The following is a 6,795-nucleotide window of genomic DNA, read 5'->3' on the forward strand; positions in this document are numbered from 1 at the left end:
AAATATTAATTATATCTTATATAATTAATTCTCTTTAGTAATTTGACCTTATGGACCTATAAATTGAAGCTTCAATGACACTTGATTAATTAATTAAACTTTTTAATTAGATTAATCAACTTCCATTAACTATTGATCACTCTACTCTTCGCATTATAGATATATTTCTAAGTTCATTGTGTTGGGGTTGATTCCCTAAATCTCTTAAGGTCCTATAGTTTGTAAATGTATCAAACAAACTCATTGTCTATTTAATAAAATATATGATATTTTATTCCATATTTTTTGTTGCATTAACCACAAACCAATAAACTAACATCCAAGGTTATCTTGTAACTTAAACATGTATGTAGAGACATACGGGTGGATCATGTTTAGGTGATAACCTAAATGGTCTGTAGTAGATGGATAAGGTTGGGTACCTTATCCTTGTGACACTACGAGTATGACCTGCTTTGTAGGTGTTACAATTGTTGTAAAATGCTACAAATGATTTGATCCTGATCATTCATGTATAGACATGTGAGCGGGGGATATTCTATACAAAGGAGTTTGTATAAGACTGAACCACGAAATGCTTAGTCTCATTATATAACACCGTTCATAATAGACTTACATTTCACCAGGATGACGATAGGTAACATCACCTGAATTCTTAATGAGTTGTGAACTTCTGCCTATGAGGGTGATCCTTTGATTTGTATGGTGAGAGTGGCCAGATCGCCGATTCAACAAGCCTACCATCTTGGGGATTCGTCTAATTAAGGAGCTAGGAACACAGTTATACAATAAGAAATTCACTCCTTCCCCGAGGTCGGGGTAAGTAGATAAATTGCTCCCTTAAGGGCTGATTCTAGGGCTTGAACAATGTGGTGCCACACCCTCTCCTGGCCCGAGAGGGGTTTAGTCATAGTTGGACTATGATCTATTGTTCGTTAGTGGGATTAGTGGTATTTAAGGAGTTAGATGTAACTACAGGGGGGAAAACGGTAGTTTTGGCCTAACTGTAGTTACGAGCAATTTGTGAAGGGTCATCGTACTGTTGATTGGTTATATCCAATGGACACATAAATAAATCTGTAGTGCAAAGAGTGCAGTTGTCGGTTTTTAGTAGAGTGTCTGACAATTAACGGATGGGGAATAATTTAATTAAAGAGTTTAATTAATTATTCGTGTACCACTAGAGCTTCAAGCTACAGGTCCAGGAGGTCCCCATGGTAGCTCAATAGGATTAAATGAGAATCAGTTTTTGGATTAATTTGAATTGTTCAAATTAATAAAGTTATAATTAAGTTATTTTAATTATATGTGATATAATTATTGTATTTGATATATTATAGCTTAACTGAGAGGAAATAAATATTTGAATAAGATTCAAATATTATTAATATGAATTGGATTCATAATTGTTAAATTTAATATAAATGTAATTTATATTAAATACCATATAAGAGAGAAAAGAAACTATAGGTTATATTGTCTGTGATACAATATTGAATCTATAAGTTATATGTTATATTTGATATAACATATAATTTAATATATATATATATATATATATATATAATATGATAAGTTAATTATCATATTTATATTTTTATATATTAAATATCATTTTTCTTTTATTTGGAATAAAAACAAGGGAGCCTCCCCCTCTTTTCTCTCCACCCACGTAAATGGGTGGTTGTGGTATTTTGGTTTTTTGAAAGACAAGAGAGAGCCTCCTTCTTCCACAATCTATTCTTCGATTTTGACATTGGAAAACAACAGAAGAGTTCCGAGTGCAAGATTGAGTTGTTGGTGAAAAATTTCAAACCTTCCTCCTTTCTATTAAAATTCCCTTATTCCAAAATAATCAGAGCCCAACATTCCTAGGTTCTCTACCTGAGAATACCGAAGAAGTTTTTATGGTAGTGTTCGTGCTCTTGATCAAGGTTTTCTTGAAGACAGTCTTCAAGGTTTCGTGTGTCGTTCAAGGGATTCTTGAAGGTTTCTAAAACCTTTTTAATAGCATGCTGTAATTTATATAAATGCATATCTAGTTCTTTATTTAATGTAAAATTTACATTCAAAGAAAAATGGATTTGGGATGATCTTTCTTCTACTCACGGTTCCCTTCAATTTGGGATCCTTCAGTTGGTATCATAGCTAGGTTGCTGGTCTACTGATCCCAAATTCTTTTTTTTTTTTGTTGAATCGATTTTATAGTGATGGTGGGTTCTACATACTTTACATTCTTTTTAACGTTCATGCGATGAATGGTTGTGAATGTGATTTTGTTGGTGGATGTTTCAGGATAGGATACTTAGTTTTAAGGCTTATTTTCGTTTATAAATTTGGTTTGTAAAGGCCCCTATTTTTGGCATAATTATACTATAGAGTTTGTAATTCATTGTTGTGAATCACTCATGCTGTTCCTAGGGAGCTTCAAAGAAGAAAAGAAGAAGATGAAGCAGTTCTACAAGATCGTGTAGCTTTTGCTAAATGATCTTATAGCTTTTGTTACACGATCATGTAGCTTTTGCTAAATGATCTTATAGCTTTTGCTACACGATCGTGTGGCTAATGCTACAAGATTGTATAGATTTTGCTACACGATTGTGTACCATTTGCTACAAGATCGCACAACAAGTTTGCTACACGATCACTGCAGAGTGTTCATTGAAGTGCAGTTCAGTTCGAGTGGTTCAAGGCATGGTTCACCTATTTAGAACCAGATGACTCTTACTCATGTAACAATTAGCCTTTTAAGTTTTCTTTTAGGTGTCCTCTCCCGATCCACTAACTGTTTATATTAAATATACATATGATATATGTTTTTTTTTTTTAATTATATGTCATATTGTGTGTCATATATTTTTAAAAACCCACATAGGTTATGCATTTATATTCATGCATCATTTTATATTATAAATGTTATAATATATGTATATGCATGATTTAAATTATTTAGCATGCTCATGCATCATATAATATAAATGTTATAGTATATGTATGCATGCATTATAATATATCCTGATGGAGCACGAGACATACGCAGCGGAATAAGGATCTAATTACACTCTAATTGCTTTTAATTAAAAGAAAATTAGCATGCAAATGAAGGGGAAAAAATAGTAAATTAACATGGATAGAACACAACCTTTGTAGCTCCCGAACAACACTTTTCCTTGCTGAATCTCGACCCGAACTCTTTCAAACCACCACTAGAGCTGACCTATTATCCTCTAGACTCAGAATCAGTTTGTTGGACCTGATGGATGAAGAACCCGAGAGAGAGAAAGAGATGGAAAAGAAGATGGAATTTTGGGTTGGGTTTGGATTTCTAATTTTTCTCCAAAGTAGTGATTTTTTCAGCCCAAATTTAGAAAACAATTTTTGCAAAATGGAAAAAGTTTTTAATCCAAATTGAAAAGCCCATATTTATAGAAAAAAGTCATGCAAAATTGCATGAAACAAATTCATAAAAACCCAACACCTAGAATCCACTATCTAAGTGGGTTTAATGTCTCCACTATAAGCCAACACCTAGCCCATTATTTTGTTAGTGGAATTATCCAACAAAAGTTTGGATTTTCCCACTAAATTTAGTCAAAGAACAAAATAGTCATTTTGTCAAAGTCAAACTTTGACCAAAAAGTCAACATTTTGACTTTTTATGATTTTTTCCATGTTGACTAATTTTGACCTCCCGAGCATGAATCCAAATTCATTTTCTCGAAATTCAAATCACATTTGATAAAAGGTCGATCAAAGTTTGACTTTTCAAAGTCAAAAGTCAACTCTTTGACTTTTTACATCTTTGACCATTTTCATTATTTTCAATCTTCCGAATATGAACATATTCATATTTTTTATATTTAAATCACATTTAAATATTAAAAGCTGTATCTCTAAACTAAAAATCGACTACTATATCACATGCACTTGTCGGTTTCTCTCTCTTCACCTAATTCGAATTATTCTATCATACTGTTCTAAGTTTATTCCATATGAGTTAGTAGGGAAACCTAATGGACCTATAGATCATGGGCTCCAATGATCCGAGATTAGCTGGCTAAAACTCTTTTAGACGGAGCTAATCAACATTCGTTAACTAACGAGTCATTCCACTATAGTCCCGTAGTTGCACTCCCCTCACTAAAGATATATTTGTGTCCATATGATATAACCATGATGAGTAAGCTAATCCTTCACAGGTTGTTCGTAATCTCGGTTGGGTCATAAAAACCGTTTTACCCCTAAGACTACATCTTGTTCCTTAAGTTCCACTGATCCTCTAATGAACAATTTGTTTAAGGTCCAACCTACAAACCGAACCCCTCTTGGGCCAAGGAGAGGGTGGGGCCCCTTGTTCAAGACCTGGATTCAGTACTAAAGGGAACAACCTATCTACTATCCCTATAACGGGTAGGACTGAATTCCGTCTTGCACCCTATATTCCTAGCTATCCACTTGATCTTACCTCTGAAATGGGAGGCTTATTGGGCCAGCGATAATGAGTTGCCCTCACCTATGCAGATCTAAGGATAATTTCGAGTGAACAGAAGTCCATAGTTAGCTCAGGATTAAGATTAAGTTAATGATAACGGGTAGAAATGCACATTATCATAGTGCTAAGTTCTTAAACAATGTTGGATTGTATTGATGAAATATGTTAATTTGCATCCATTAAGCATCAATTTCATAATATTGCGGTTGCATGCGTTCATCTCATTAGAACAGTTGATTTTTGTATTTTCGTGCAGAATATGCGTTGACACAATGCAAGAATTGTGATCGTAGGAAATCTTTGGTCGAGCGCAACTTCACCACAAGGCTTTGCGATGATCGTGCTCGCAAACATTCGCCCGAGAAGGATTGCTGCAATTTGGTCAGTGCAACATGGTGGGCGCATGTGGGTGAAAGGCTAATTAAGCACGATGGGACAGAAAGCTGATGACAGTCGAATCCAAATTAAGTTGACAGCCGTTAATGATCACAAGTACATTAAGCTTTTCGGTGACAAATATTCGGCGCATCAATTAGGAATTAAAGCCATCCCATCTATACAATCATGAGAAAAAAGCTGCCTTTTACCATGGATGCTCTAAAAATACCAAGGGCAACCTTCAGAAAACACTACAAGAATTCTGGCTTCTCTCGACGCCATATATCGTCGGGAGAGTTTGGTCGAGAGAAATCCGTCAGGAGAGGATCTCCCAACGAACTTTTGAACGGCGTCGGGCGTTAGTGGGAACTCCGGACGCCTATGTGGCGTCGGGAGTTAGGGGAAACTCCTGACGGGCTACACCACGTCTGGAGTTCCCCCTAACTCCTGATGCCTTAAAACGGCATCTAGAGTTCCCCCAACTCCCAATGCGACATAGGCGTCCGAAGTTCTCCCCAACTCCCAACGCCATGTCGGTGGATCCTATATGGATAAACAATTCAATTTCCTATATGGATAAAATTTAATATATCGTTTGTAATTTTTTAATATTTGATTTGAAATCCTGTGAAACATATTATACCAAATAAAGATTCACATAAAAGAAAATGAAGTCCATTTTATAACAATTGATCAATTCACCATTTTTTAGTTCGAAGTTCATATGCACGTCTTTGATCATAGTTTTCTTTCATTTTAAGACGAACGCAAGGGTGGAAGTTGTGCCGGCAGATCATTCCGGTAAGCTTGAGAGAGCACTGGAAGCTTCAAGGATAGAGAGAGGGCCGACCCCTGGGGGAGCAAGAACATCTTTAGAACCGAATAGAGACTTCAGTGTAAAAGCCTCGGTCAGCAAGGAATTGCTACCAGGCTCTCTACCTTTAACTTCCATTGTTATTTTGTACTCAAACTCATTTATAAAAAGGGAATTTTCTTCTCTATATCTGTTCACTCTCTATTATTTACGCATGAGTAGCTAAACCAGTTGAATGGGTTGAGAAGTATTTAGCTAGCACAACTAGGGAATCTTCATGCTATGCGATTATCTTGTATTATGTATGCTTCATTCGTCCATTAGAGATACTCGGGAGGGTAGTCTAAGCACAGGATCTAGACTTTGGAAGGTCAGGTTAGAATCTAGGTTCGGAAGAGCCAGGTTAGAAAGCATAATCAAGAGATAGAAGCTTAGGAATGAGCACTATTTGTTATCAACGCATGGCATGTATCCTAGAGATAGGATATGATTGCATGCAGTCACCTTACTTTTATGCATTTTGCATCATCACATAGGACAAGAGTAGAGACTTAGGGATAAACTCTATGGACAGTTTTGTATTCATCCTAGACTTAGGAGCATCGCATTTGTATTGGAAAATGACTTGTTGTGCATGGTTGTAATATGATCGCATAGTCTGACGCATTCCCAAGTAACGCTAGCTAAAGATCTTCTCAACTCGTACATCGTATACTCATTGCATCTATCACACAACTTCCTTTTCTCAAATCTGCCGCATTTTTTATTTATCTTCATTAACGCAATCACAACAAACCATCAATTAATTTATTTGGTTACCGCAAGGCTTTCATAAAAATTACCAACGCAATCTGTTTTCACAAGTCCTTGTGTTCGACCCTGGACTTACTCGGAGGAATTTACAGTTGGATTTCGCTGGGGAAACTTGAGTGCACAACGAAATTTCATCAATGCATAGCATCCATATTTCCACTTCATGAAACCAAGCATCAGTTACCTAGGTCATCAATTAACGAAATAGTCAGTTAGTTTTATACATAAAACGGCATTTAGAACGTAAAAAGTGACTATTTCATGGTTCAATCTTATGCAAACTCATTGCATAGGATGC

Source organism: Benincasa hispida, chromosome 11, assembly GCF_027475165.1.
Source record: "Benincasa hispida cultivar pf3 chromosome 11, pf3_genome.v1.1, whole genome shotgun sequence".
In the NCBI taxonomy this organism is placed as follows: domain Eukaryota; kingdom Viridiplantae; phylum Streptophyta; class Magnoliopsida; order Cucurbitales; family Cucurbitaceae; genus Benincasa; species Benincasa hispida.